Below are 16,351 nucleotides of genomic sequence, written 5' to 3' on the forward strand. Positions count from 1 at the left end.
GTTGGTCTCTTCCTTTTGAAATTGGAAGTACCTGAAAATGTTTAAACCACAAAACCGTAAGCACAAAGCTTATCGAGTTCCCCAAAATACCACACACACCATATATGTATATAACAACATGTAGTTATGTCGGGTCCATATCAACCCCTGAGTCTGTATCAATCTCGAGTCCATATAACAACACGTAAATGTGTCGGGCCCGTATCAACCCCGGGTCCATAATGACTCTATATAATAGCATGTAGCTGTTTCGGGTCCACATCAACCCCACATACATAAAACATACAATCCTATCAGTAAAATTCACAAAGACAATCAGAAACATACAAACATATCAGCAAGTGTTACAAAGACAACCATCATTCTACAAACATAACCCAGTGGGCCGGCATTGGTGCCTTCGACCCACGAGTAAAGTGAAGAGACTCACATAAATTACAAATCCGACTAATCCCAACTCAATGTTCCGCTAACCACAACTAACAGCTCTCACCACCAAAAGATGGGTACTAAACACCTCCTAACAATCCACACAAGGTAAACCCTAAGTCTAACTTCTAAAAATAGAAATTTGAGCAAAAGTCAACACATACCAAAAGTCGATGGTCAAAGTCAACCAATTGTTGACTTCAGCCAGTCACCACGGCGTGGCCTTCCTTGGCTACGTCGTGGCCCTTACATGACCAAACAGAAGGGAAATTCCCAGTCGCCACGACGTGGTGACCTATGGTCACGCTGTGGGCGTTGGGCTTCCATCAGAATGATGGATTGAGCTACTTCCTTCGACTTCAAGTGCTCCAAAACTCAGATCTAGTCCATACTATGGTCTATATGGATAAAGTTTCCAACTTTATCCATTAAGACAGATCAAGATCTCCAACCCTGGGTCCAAATGAAGACATATAAAACAATTTCCTAACCATTAAGACCTTAATCTGAAAAATTCCTTAAACTAACCACTCCATAAGGGTTTATAATACCAGATCCACCATAAAGTTGAAAGCTTTATAGACATGTATGCCCAAAACATGTCTAGAATCCATTTTAGGTCATAATAAGTTACAAATTCCCAAAAACTCATGCAATGATAAGATCTCCAACCAAACTCTAGATCTACAACATATTGTGACAACCCGAAATTTCTACCTTGTAAAGCCATTCAATTCAATCAAAAGTCAGACTTGTTTCTTCTATCTTTTAGCATTGTTAAGGGTCTGTTTGAGTGTTCTAAGCCTAGTACATTCAAGGATTGGGTGTTAGGAAGTATCTACTAGAGTTCATTGTGTAGCATTCATGCCGGAAAACTCCATCACAAGGAGTTTACGGCCGCAAACTAGAGTTTACGGCTATAAACTCTTGTCTAGCCGTGAACTCTTCTCCTTAAGTACGATTTTCCTTCATTTTTCTTCACTTCTCACATCTCCAAGTCAAGAACACTCATTTCTCTCTCAAGTGTCATCAAGAACACTTCCATTTCTGGACAAAGTTGTAAGTGATTCTTTCTTTATTAGTTGATATCCTTCTTGATCTAGTAAAACCCTATGATTTCATCCGTGAATTCATCTCTTTTGGGTTAGATCTTCAAATCACCAAGAACACCAAGAACACACACTAGTTCTTTGGGCCGTAAACACCCCTTCAAGCTTCCAAAAACGTTAGTATCCTTTCCATATGCTAGTTATCCATTAGAAGCTCTTGAATTACAACCAAGAATCGACCATTTTAGCATGATCATTAAGAGTTTACGGCCGTAAACTCTCCCTTGGCCGTAAACCCTTCTTATGATCATGATGTTGGTCGTGAACCTTCTTAAGACCAAGATTAGGACCGCAAACACTTCATAGATGCAAGTTAGGGCTGCAATAAGTACCTTGGCCGTAAGCACACCTTTGGTCGTAAACACTTAAGGTGTGGCTGTGGACTCCCTTAAACCAATCATATGTGATTGTAACAATTCATTCCAAGTGTTTCCTAGTCCCTAAGGTTGTTCCCTAACACGATTAGTTGCTATATACACTAATTATATACATATATGTGACATTATATGCTTAATAGGATCCGTTTGTGCTCGAGACTTCACTTGACACTTAGCATCCTATATCGATCTTTCATTCGAATCACTCACTCCAGGTGAGTTCATACCCCTAACTTATCTTTTAAATGATTTTAAATGCTTTTATGGGGGGGTAATACAAGTATAAAACACTATAGTTATTGTATCAATCACATGTGATTAATAACTATCAAACAAGTGGATTTCTTATACTTCAAAACTGTGTTATCAAACAAACTATTTCAAAACATTTTATAAACTGACATTAAGTCATCTATAACCATTCAAATGGTTAAAACTCTTTTATATGCTAAACTCCTTTAAACTTATATATTGTCAAAATCATGTCTATATAGATATAGTTATATAAATAAGGTTGAAAGGGCTTAGGACTGATAACTCGCTTTATTTCGTGTTCCTTGTTTGGTTGTGGAATTAGAGTATTGGTTGTTTGTCCGAGTGTCGTTTGAATCTTAGTTATATATTATGTATATGTATGTAGATATAAAAGTTCTTCCAATCAGTTCAATACCTTTGGGTAGCAAAGGTGTACAAACATGATCAGTCATTCAAACAACAGTACTAGTAAACTATAATAGGTATAGTTTAGAGGATTATTACTCGCTATTTCTAGAACAATGAAACATACAAGAGTCAGTTCATACATGAGTCAGTTCATAAATGAGTCAGTTCAAACATACTATAATGAGAAACAGAAAGAACACTCTATAACGAGAAACAAAAAGAACATATTATACACTAGAACAGAGAGAACATACTATACACTAGAACAGAGAGAACATACTATACAAATACAAGAACAATATAACATTAATGTGAGCCACTACTTCATGGCACGACAATGTACTGCTGTGTCACGTTTTTTAACCAGAGTCTCCTGGAGGGAGAGTGTGAGTTTGTGTATAGACCTATACGGGATTGACCATCCTACACCTTGCTGCTAGCTACAGTGGGACCTACAGGTCTACGGGTGACGAATGTCATACCATTTCGACGACTTTGATCGTTGTATTTTACTAGTCAATCAAGTATGGTTATAATCTCATCACATTTTACCTTAATTAAACAATTGGTTTAAGGTAGTTAGTACATCTGTAGTTACTATATACAATACTAATGTACATCGTCATTTTCCCATTACATTCATATTGTGATCTTCTCACATAAACGGTAATGTAAACTATTTTCTGATAATGATAGTCATACTTGGGAAAAACACTCACTTTTACAAAAGAACAAACATATAGAACAGTTGGGTCTTGGTAGAAGACTACATTTCATTAAGTAGAAAATATAGGATTTTCTAGGAGATACAAACATTTACATCAAACACTTACAAACACTTTCATCAAACTTATACAAACAATTGACACTAAAATACTTATGAACTCACCAGCTTAAATGTTGATCTACGCTTTCAAAATAACTTGTATTCTCAGGTCACCAGTAGACAGGTACACTGGACCAGGTTTTGAGAAGACGGAGCACATTCGAGACTCGTCTTTTATTTTGATTCATATTTTGGTGTCTTTCAAACTATACACAGAACACACTTGTATTAAATTATACTATTAATGAAATGGATGATGTTGTTGCTTGTTTACTATTGTGCATTGTTATGATACTGTACATGACGTCCTCCGCCCCCGAACGTTTCCGCCGTTCTGGTTTGGGGGTGTGACACATATGATTCTCTTGGGACTTAGGAGAGTCATAAAGTTGCCAACTCTATGAGTTCCTTCCTTCCAACTTTCTCAAATCATGAAGAACACAGGAAAAAACTTATATCTAGCAATGCACAATAACAAAGGTGGAACCTTTGACACTTATAAGGGTCCAAAAAGAATATGATGACGATGTTTCATGTAAGCTTCACCAATAATACACTTCTTTTTTTCTTCTTCTCTTCTTCTTCAAGCTAAGGATGCTCCAAAAAAAGGTGAAGAATCAATAAAGGAATGAAGGTTATGGTTTTTCTGAGGTGAAAGGGGTGTTAGAGGCTAGAAATGAACCCTAGAAATGGCTTGGAGAGGCTTAAATAAGAAGCACACCCTAGAAGAATCATGGGCTTAAGCCATAACAGCTGCCACGATGTGGCAATACTTGGCTACGCCGTGGCGGCCCAAATAAATACGCGGTCCACCATTTCATTGCCATGTCGTGGGCATCCTTGAACCAGGTGAAGTAGGATTTCTCAAGACCAACGGGTGAAATAGCACCCTCCGCCCGTAGGGCCCAGCCTTCTTCCCGCCCGAAAGAACCACTCTTTATATAATATAAAAAAAAGATATCAAAATTTCGTGGCACCTAGTTTCCTCCAAAACATCATCTTTGGACCTTGATAAAAGTAAGCTTAACCAATCCAGAACACGAGTGTTACAACTCTCCCCCCGTTTAAATTAGATTTTGTCCTTGTAATCATCCCTTACAACTTACACAGCCATACCTGACAACCCTGCCACAACCTTCTGGATGCTAATTAGGTCTGAGAAGTCTCACTAAGTAGTCGACCGCCTTCTTTATCTTATATGAAAGCCCCATTCCTAGAAGATATCACACAATTTAACGAAGAACGGTTCCATGACCTACCATCTTTAACCAATGAAAAGCAACCATGACCAAAATCCGGAAATCCAATACCAGGTCTAAATTCCCGACAGACAAAACCATTCTGTAACATAGCCAATATGACTCCACTTCACAACCTAACCCAAACGAAAACCTTACGACCTTGAATTATCTTGCTGATACCACTGGAAAACAGAATTCCTGACCGTTCATCTCTTCTGAAAAACCTTTCATTTGGAACCAAGGGTAACTCCCATCGCGATTCTCACCCCTAAGTTCCAACCTAATATATAACTTACATCCCGATAGCCAAAGATTCGTATATTCCATCTATACATGATCTTTTAATTCCATGGTGACCTTCTACTACATTGGGATACATAACCTCCAATCGTCTGCTAATACCAACAATCTCACGTATGTTCGCACCAAGAGACTCCGCCCAAAAGTCTAACTGATATAAGCTATCCGGGACTAAGTATCACATAGATTCCATCCATTGATTACAAAGTCTTCCTACTCTAAACATGATCCAACACCTTAACCAAACCAAAACTATCGGGTTTCACCTAATTAACATACTCGAATGAGTCTCGCCCACGGGTCTCACCCACCCTGAGGGATATACAAGTCTAGAATACCGACACAAATCCAACACTCCTCATTTCCAACAAGGAGTGGTCAACCAACAGTAACAATCCGACACGACCTATGCGTGCGTTGTGATCCTCCTATAGTCCAACAACCACTCCAGGAACGGTCTATCTCATCCTAGTGAATGCTACGACTCCATCATAGACTTACAACACTTCCACAACAGCCTATCAACCTTGTGTATGCTACGGCCACCCTGTAGTATTACAACACTCCCATAATAGCCATAAGCCCAGCCTATGGTCTTGCTTTCCATCTACCATACACATCCATAATCAATCATAAGTCGGAACCGCATTCAACTATATCTCAATCAGGTGTTCGGGTCATGCTTTGAAACCCAAAGCCTCAATCAGACAAGAACAGGTAGAGAGGCCCTAACACAACCCTCAACCTAAACCTAGTCACATATCCGCCATGTGCCACACATTAAGGTGAAATGTCTTGGATTCCCATTTCTTGTGAAAACCTCAATCCAAACCGCAGTTAGAACTGACTCTCTACTTGAATATGGTATGAAATCATCCTTGTTTCATACCTGAAATTATTCACAATTATCCAAACGGTTCTCTCCAATTTGGATTTAATTGCGCTCTCCCAACCTCGTAATCGATGATTTTCCGAAACCTCTCACAACTTCACTACTCCACTACTATTCTCCTGAGATTACCAGAATTAAGATTCCAAGGCTATATAATCTAGGGTACCCATACCCCATAATAGATTAAACACTTGCTGCCCAAGAAATAAGAGATTGTTGCATCCAAAACATTTTCCCGAGATTCAATTCCAATCTTTAGGCCACCTCATCAGATGACGATGAATAATAAGCCTTTGACCGGAACAATCGAATCATCAACCCCACAATCTATTTGTCGAAAGATTGATGCACTCATAACATCTCTAACAGATATAATTTAAATTCTCAAGACAAACCTAGTGTCTGCACAAACCCATGCGACCAAAGCATCACCCACCCATGAGTGATAGGGCACTACCTCTCATACTCTACAAGAGGCAGTGATTGGACCAAATAGGTAATCAAAAATCAGCTGACATCCAATCTGAGTGTCACAACACTTTTGAACTCTGACTTCATTGTCCCAGAAGGGGTCAACTAGCTTCCATGAGATCTTTTCCTAATATCTTCTAATGTGAGGACCACACTCACAATCCTGAAAACATGAACCTGACATCCACTCCCTTTTTCTCGCGATCTGACCAATCCTTACACTCCTCATGACAATATCCAATGAACTTACCACAATACACACCCTCAAGGGAACCTATAACCAAACCTAGATCTACTGCATTCCTTCTTCCTCACAACCTTACAAAAATGGTGGAATACCAGTAGATCTCACAAAATGACGAACCTCAATCATTAACAAAACCACCCTTATGAATGACTAAATCAAGATCTCACACCTTGATTAAAACTGAATAGATTCCGCCAATATTTAACTAGCTCGATAAAACTTCCAAAGAATCTCTGCTATTGAAGAAGAATGAAATTACCAACGATCGAGGGTGCATTAGCAACTAATCCAATGATCCAATACACTACTAAAACAAAACCCACGTGAAACTACACATACCAACCTCTGAAATTGATTGACAGGCCACCAACTACTCATCATGGACTTTAGATAGCAATTTATGCAACAAGCTAACAAATCCCTCAGCAATCGACAATCAACATGAGCAACCCAAATGCCTCATTACCTAAACATCGGCAATCCCAAAAGAGACCATTGGCTATATAAGCTCCTTGTCCAATAGCTTCCTACCACGAAGACAACTCAGGCACTCCTGAGCATATACATCTGATGGAAACTCGTCCTGCACCCCATTTTCACCAAATCTTGAATCAAAAACTCGCATACCTGAAATGTGGATACCCGTGACCCATTATTCTGAAACCAAAAGCTCAAAAAGGTCGATGATCCTCAAAGTAGAATACCCAGTTCTCCCCCACTCAGGGTTCGAACTACCACGAACTGACATTGCAAACATACCAAAATTCAAATCGGCTCAACCAGATACCTAGCATTCCTGAGCCTTGGAATGTATAACACAACGCATGATGGTCTTTCAAATAAATACCAAAAAAACTCAAAGAGATTTTGAATCTTAGATGGAGACTTCGAAAACTTCCCAATCATAACCGACTTTAACATCAATAATCTCATGCAAACAGAAAAAGAATAATCCTGAGAGTCCATTCATAGCACTGATTCTCTATCTAGAAATAAATGGACTACCACACACCTCGTCTACAAATTCCAACCATAAATTCATCGTGAGGATCATTCATAATACAAGAAGCATCATTCTCATTGTCAGGATACATCAGAGACAAAAGAAGTTCTTGTTCCCGATTCACTTTCTGATCACCTGAAGCAATCAACTAGCACCTAACATGACTAATTTCAAAGAAAGCAGACCATTGACCTCATCTCAAAGCAACCATACCACGAGAATCCTTTTTTTCATTCTCACACTGCCATACTTACCGCCAAAAACCGAAACTATCTACCCCTAAGCTGGGTCTCCATCCCAACTCTGAAAATATCATGTCTTCTGTCTCTTTCCTCCGAAAATGGAAAGCTAAAAGAACATAAACCTTGATCGGAGATAGTGACATCCCAATCCATCCGCCAATCACCCAGCTTCCGGCTGCAATCCTCGAACCGATCATAACAATCACTTCCTTCTTGAGTCGCGCGACTCAACTGGCACTACCTCGAGCAAGACTCTCGAGGCCTCAAAATAGACTAATTTACTTAGGTCAGCACTATTCAAACCCAAAATGACATGCTAACTAAGGCCGAAGCAGTCATTAGAACCATCCTCAGCCTGAACATCCATAGCCGATGAACCGAAAAACACGGAAACACAATGCAATGAATAATGGTGTCAAACCATACAATCTACCCTCAATCAGCTCCTTAGAATCCCTGAAATTTTCCTCGATTCGAGTACGGGTCCTATGCTTTCAGTAGTATATTCCCAATACTACCTTCCACACCTATTCGTACTTTCCTCAAGAATCGTTACAGGTCCTCTAAGTAACTACTCATATCCAATACTGCCCGATACAACTACATATACCCACTCTCAAACGAATACCCACCACTAAACAGTGCATCAATCCTCTAAGGCACTTCTTAGGCTCTCCTAGGATTCCAACCTCACCTTGCCATTAGTTGCTAAAGAACCCCTACTATTATCAGCTAACTACTTTATGAATATCATTACATGCAACAAACCTTAAATAATATTTAGAATAAAAGACCTAAACCTACAACAGTTGGACTCAGACAAGAGCTGTGCAATATGACCAAGTAAATCACTCTAAAATTATTTAACCTTTACTGCATGTAACTTAACATATTCACTTAATAGTTAGCTCACATCAATATGAGTCCCATAAAGCACAAACCAAGCAGTATTCGGGCAGTAACACCCTAAAACATAAAGGCATCCTCCAACTCACTTGCTACTATGCTGCTAGGAACTTCCACTAACTCTGTCGATTGCCTTATGCATGCAAATTATACACAAAACAAGATCATATAGTCAAGGAACGTGAAATAAAGCCAAATCAGCCCTTCAAGGGCTATATCATCCTAATCGTATATAATTTTTGAAGCATAAACTTAGCAATCAATTCCACCAACATAGATTCCAAATCTGGCATAACATTAAATCCCTCCTGGGTTACAACGCATCACAACTTAGGCCATTCTATCTAACATCAGAAATCCATAGTAGCATGTAGTTCCAAAGGCTCAATCAAGGCATCTTTCCTAGCATTCTATCATGTAAATCCTACACAGATCCTTAGTCCTAATCTAGCATGCAATTCTCATATACTCATACCAAAACAGTAAGCATAACATGTGTATGAGTATTTTGGGAAATACTTACTTGAGCTCGGCTAATTGCATGCATCGCACCCATTTTTCTTAAAAGCATTTTTTTGAAAGTCCTTTTCTTTTAAAAGATTTTATTAACTCCTCAGTTTGAGTTCAAACACACACGAGAATGTTCCTGAATCCCTCAAAGAAAGTCTCTGATACAAACTTGTAACTTCCCATAATATACCGAGTAAAACTTTTGTTTTTAAATAAGTCAAAACCATTCATTCATTATCCCAAAGGACCATCAGAGTAAAAGTATTCTCAAAATATCAGAGTAAATCATAAACAATCGTTGTGGAATAAATCTTCATTGCATGCAGTGCGATCAAGCTGGACTCTTCCTTTTGAAACCAGAAGTACCTGAAAATGTTTAAACCAAAAAACCGTAAGCATAAAGCTTAGTGAGTTTCCCAAAATACAATACACAATATATGTATATATATATATATATATATATATATATATATATATATATATATATAGCTGCACAATATATATATATATATATATATATATATATATATATATATATATATATATGCACAATATATATATATATATATATATATATATATATATATATATATATATATATATATATAACAGCATGTAGCTGTGTCAGGTCCGTATCAACCCCTAGGTCCATATCTACCCTAAGTTCATAATGACTCTATATAACAGAACATAGTTGTGTCGGGTCCGTATCAACCATCAGTTCCGTATCAACCCCGAGTCCTTAATGACTCTATATAAGAACATGTAGATATGTTGAGTCCGCATCAACCCCATATACATTAAACATACAGTCCTATCAGCAAAAGTCACAAAGACAATCAAGCACATACAAATATATCAACAAGTTTCACACATACAACCATCATTCTACAAACATAATCTAGTGGGCCGACATTGGGACCTTCGACTCATGAGTACAGTGAAGAGACTCACCTGAATCACAAAGCTGACTAAACCCATCTCAATGTCGCGCCAACCATAACTAACATCTCTCATCGTTAAAAGATGGGTACTAAACACCTTTTAACAATCCATACAAGGTAAACCCTAAGTCTACATTCTAAAAATAGAAATTTGACCAAAAGTCAACGGTAAAAGTCAACGACCAATTGTTGACTTTAGCCAGCCACGACGTTGTGGCCTTCCTTGGCCACGTCGTGGCCTTTACATGAACAAACAGATGGGAATTCCTAGTCGCCATGTTGTGGCGACCTATGGCCACACCGTGGGTGCCGGGCTTCCAGCAGCTTAATGGATTGAGCTTCTTCCTTCAATTTCAAGAGCTCCAAAGCTCAGTTCTGGTCCATACTATGGTCTAAATGGATAAAGTTTCCAACTTTGTCCATTAATACATCCAAAGAGATCAAGATCTCCAACCCTAGGTCCAAATAAATACATATAACACAATGACTTAACCATTAATTCTTTAATAAAAAAACGTCCTTAACCAAACCACTCCAGAAGGGTTTATAATACCTGATCCATCATAAAGTTGAAATCTTTACAGACATGTATGCCCAAAACATGTCTAGAATCCATTTTAGGTCATAATAAGCTAAAAATGCTCAAAAACTCATGCAATGATAAGAACACAAATCAAAGTCTAGATCCACAACATATGATGCTCTTGGGACTCAGGTGAGTCACAAAGTTGCCAAATTTATGAGTTCCTTCCTTCCAACTTGCTCAAATCGTGAAGAACATGGGACAAAACTTAGATCTAACCATGCACAACAACAAATGTGGAAGATTTGACACTTACAATGGTCCAAAAAGAATATGAGATGATGATGATGATTTTTCCTGCACGTTTCACCAATAAAACACCTTATTATTCTTCTTCTTCTCTTCTTCTTCTTCAAGCCAAGAATGCTCTAAAAAAGGTCAAGTCAAGTAAGGAATGAAGGTTAGTATTTTTTTCTGAGGTGAAGGGGGTGTTAGAGGCTGTAAATGAACCCTAGAAATGGCTTAGAGAGGCTTAAATAGGAAGCAAACCCTAAAAGAATCATGGGCTTGAGCCAGAACAGCTGCCATTCCATGGAAATACATGGCCATGCCGTGGCGGCCCAAATAAATACACGATCCACCAATCCATTGACATGTCATGGGCATCCTTGCACCACGTCGTGGCACCAAGTCTCTTCCAAAACTTCATCTTTAGACCTTGATAAAAGTATGCTTAACCAATCTGGAACATAGGTGTTACATTTTTGAGAATGCGTGTACGTGTTATCCTGGTTAAAGTCGACACCACATATTCTGGTTGTGCATAAGTCGCTTAGATTCTTCAAGCCTCGCTCGTTCTGCTAAGGTGTAGTTTAGCCAAAGGATTTATCAAAGGAGTTGTCATTATTTTTTTTTAAAATGTTAACCAAAATGGTACATAAATATTTCTTTCTTGGTTTTCTAGAAATGAGGAATAACTTTTTTTATTTTTCAATGATATTCCAAAAAGATGAAAGTAACCAGACCAAAATGACGCCAATGCTAATTGATAAGGATCGAAATATATTTAAATGAAAAGAATGACTAATGTGGAATGAAGAACAACAACCAAGATAGAAAAAATGATGTACAAGTATGAACATCGATCCAAATATGGATAAAGTAACAAACTGACACAAGTTGTTGTTCTACATTAGGAGAGGTCTTCTAAAGGCGAAAACATCACATAGTTGGAAAGCCTTGGTTGGCAAATGTTACTTCTTTTGTGCTTCAACATCAATTGTTCTCTCTAATTAAAAAAAAAAATTGGCCTTCGGACCGAGATACCTTGGGTATGTTAGGGATGCAAGTTTGACACGTGGGTTTGGGTACCCACGGGTACCCACCCCGAGCGGATCGGGTATACCCTGTTGTAACGGGTAACGGGTCGGGGATGGGTCTCACACATTGTACCCGAAGCGGGGATGGGTCGGGGTCGGGTATGACACTATCCGCCCCGCTAAGACCCGATATATATATATATATATATATATATATATATATATATATATATATATATATATATATATATATAATATTTCGGTATTCCCTTTTCATTCATCGAGAGTCGCGACTGCACTTAAGCATGTATCTTTTTTCGATTTACAAGACATGGAGTACTGAAAAGCCATGTATCTCTTCGAGACTACACTCAACGTATCTCTTCGATTACTGCAATCAAGTCCATAACATACCAGCTATGGCGTGTATTAAAAAGGGAACGTGCATCTGCATTCTACTGTTCTACATCCTTTTCCTTCTCCACTTCATTCGATAAGCATCAAGTGTTCGTCTTCGACCTTCGGTGAGACTAATAAACATGAATGATTCTTCTGTTCCACCACAAGATCCCACCACCAAGTAAGTTTCTTTTTTCATATTCTGAACTCGTTCCTAATGAGACGGATGAACATGAATGATTCGACTTTATATAATTGATATTTGATAAATGCTAATCGGTTATATGAAATTGTTTTTTGTTGTTGTAATCGGTTTAACCCTGATAGCCCTAATCTTTTATTTTTTGTAATCAATTCGTGTATCAGTATGCTTTAATCTTTTTTTTTTCTGTAATCGGTTTTAGCCCTAATTTTTTGTTGATGTAATCCGGTTTAGCCCTAATATTTGTTGTTATTGATTGTTGTTATAATCAACCATCTATGAACTCGTTTATCTTCTATAATCATGGTTATTTATTGTTATTTGAGAAATTTATGAAATCAGCCATGTATGAATCTTATTGACCTGAAATTGATTCTTGAATATTTAATTGAACCTGAATAAAATCTTTACTGGGACTTGAATCAATTGATTATATGTTGTTAATTGGTATATCTGTGGTTGAATCTTTACTTTAACCTGGCTTTGACTTGCTTTGTAGTGAGACTCACGATCAACAACTTCCACAAGAGGCTGCTATGACTGATGCACAAGTTGCTGCTACAGCCAATGGCCAAGCTGCTAAAAATACAAGAAGATTGACTTCTCCTATTTGGGCTCATTTTGAAATACGAAAGATTGGTGGACTAGATAAGGTTGAATGCAACTACTGTGGGAAAATTTTGAATGGAAAAAGCAAGAATGGAACCAAACACTTGCATGGACATTACAAAAAGTGCAATAGAGTTAAAGTGTTTGGTGGATTTTAATGTTTGGTTATTATTTTTGTTGCTTTTGACTGTTTCATGGATTTTTATGTTTGATTTAGTTTGTTGTTTTTGAAAATTAAAGAGTGAAAGTGTTTGGTGGAATTTGATGTTCGGTTATTATTTTTGTTGCTTGTGACTGTTTCATGGATTTTTATGTTTAGTTTAGTTTGTTGTTTTTGAAAATCAAGTATGAACAAGTGATATTTTATTATTATTATGATAAGTGGTTATGTTTTTTTTCTAATAGTTGGATTTTGAAAAGTTATACATTATATAAATGAGTATCCAGTGGGTTCCCGTCGGGTAGTTCTTCACCCGAATCCGTTGGGTATTTCACGGGGCGGGGGCGGGGATGGGTTTGGGGTCCGAAGTTGGGTATGGGTATGGGATTTGTGGTCCCCGTTACTACCCGCCCCCGCTTGCATCTACTTGAAAACTAATTAATAAGCACATTATTGATTTGGAATCCTTACTTTTTCATGTCTGATTTGCATTTGGACGACGTTATCACTTGTTTCTTTCATGTATTATGATCAATTGTTTCCTTCATGTATTATGCCGCAACTTATTTGACATCAAATTGATTGGTAATGGGATATTGACACCATCGCTATCACTACAATCCATATTTGATAGATTTGGTGTATCATGTAACCATGTAACCATATCGACGATTCATAGAAAATGCTCGGACATGGTTCTCATGGCCGATCCTGAAGATTCAAATGTCAGGGAAGAGCCGGAAAAAAGTCTTATGCCTTAACGTGTAAAAAATTAAATTATATAACGTAAAGTTTTTTTTAAAAACAACGATTAAATTTATAACAATAAACATAGCAAATCATAGTATTTTAACGAGTAACGAAATATTGTAACAGCTAATTGAAGACTCATGAAGCGCTCCTAGCCTTCTTTTTAGCAAATTAGTTGATCAACTCTTCGTAGTCTATATTTTTTTAAAATTTTGTTCTCGATAGATATCATCGCCAAAAATGCTAAGTCTTTCTTGGGTCATTGCGGAGTGTAAGTAAGATTTCAAAAGCTTCAATTTCGAAAATCTATTTTCTGCAGATGTCACCGTTACTAGAATAGTGAACAATATTTTATATGTAATGCTCGTATTTGGAAAATAATCAAGTTCTTTCAAATACTTCAAAACATCTATAGGGTTGCTAAATTCATTAGTTTCAAATGTCTCAAATAATTTCAACTCCATATAAATTTCATCAGCATCAATATCCGATCTTTCTTCAAACTTGAGGGTTTTTTTCAAGAATATCACAAGTCGATTAACATATTTGTATTCAATTCCCCACAAATTATGTGGAAACAAAAAACAAATTTTTTTGTCATACTGTTTGAATTGTTCAAATCTTTTCTCAATAAAGTACTAACTTGATGAACAATGTATAAGAAATAATTGACTATGAAATTATCTTCAGCTATAATGGAAACATTTTTTCTACCGGAACTCTCATCAATCCTTTTTTCCTTTGAATCAAAAGCTTTTTTGCGTGGTGGATTGGTCGATTAAAAGATCTGGAATCTAGACTATTACTTATTGCTAGGCTTGATTAGCAGATCTGAAGCCTAGACTATCACTTATTGATGGGCTTGATTAGCAGATCCGATGTCTAAACTATCACTTATTGTTGGGCTTGAATGTAATATAAAAAAATGGGCCTCTAAAAAATATGGGTTCTATGCAGTTGCCCGTTTTGTCTCTCAAACCGGCTGGCGGTTCTTCTCAATGGTATTTTGGTTTCTTGGAGTTCTCATAACTCTCTTCTTTTTAAAGCTCGTTAACAAGATTACTACACAATATTTCTTTTGGTTTTGTCACAAAATAATTGGGTTGTTTACTTCACAAAATTAATGTTATTGTGTCTTTGTAATATTCTTATTTTTTAAAAAAGTTTTGCTAGTTATTTTAAAAAAAATATGCCGTTCCAAATATTCATTAAGTGTAAAGGGTGGAAAGGCACTAATAGTGTATTTAATTCAAATAAATTCTAGAAAACCTTTTGAGAAATCCCCTAATCTAATAAATAAGAGCAATTTTGCCACGTGACATTCTATTAGTCCCTCCCAATCGATTTATCCCGCCAATAACATCAAAGTGAATTTCGGATATTACCCCTTCTTCCTTTCTATTCGGTTTCCTCCTCTCCACGCTCAAATCAAATTCAAAGTTCAAACACGATCACCGTAAATCAGCAATAAATCATCCGAATCAGTTTTGCTCGTGCAATTGTACATGGAATGTGATTACGTTTTCAAAAATCTCTCTCATTCAACAAAACTTTACGTCGGTCATCTTCACCACCACCATCTACCCTCCTTCATCATTCTTTCAGAGGGGTTTCTTATTTTACCACTCTCGCTCAAGAATTCTCCTTCAAAATGAGGTAAGAGTTTGATTGTTCGTTGCTGGTAAGTTTTGATTTCTAGGGTTCTTCCCTTATACTTACCGTTGGATCCATCTCATCAAGCTTCTATTGATCAAGTAACTTCCTGTAAAATTTAAATTCATTCATTTCTTGAATTGCATGTAGTTTATTTGTTCCTTATGAAGTTCGGATGAAATTGATTAATATGGTGTGGTTTTCGTGTTAGAAATGTTGCGAATCAAGGGGTTAATATTGATGCTTGCAAAACCCTAAATTTCTTATTAGGATTTTTAACCTTTTCGTTAATCAGTTAATGCATGTTCTTCTGGATCAGAATAAAAACAAATGGAAACTAAATTATTCAATTCCGTTGCTTGTGTGAAATCTATCCCATCTAACTTACACAATGTGACTTCAATATATGTCTTTGAAGCTAATAAGATTATATATATATATATATATATATATATATGAAGCTAATCTGATTATAGTACATGCGTAATGAAGTTACTGGTAGTTTCAATCGATCAATTCCATGATTTTTGTTTCTTTCATACTAATTAGTAATCGCAATAACTTCACAGAATGCTT

This window comes from Lactuca virosa, chromosome 1 (assembly GCF_052849685.1).
Source record: "Lactuca virosa cultivar CGN04683 chromosome 1, Lactuca_virosa_CGN04683_v6, whole genome shotgun sequence".
NCBI classification, from domain to species: domain Eukaryota; kingdom Viridiplantae; phylum Streptophyta; class Magnoliopsida; order Asterales; family Asteraceae; genus Lactuca; species Lactuca virosa.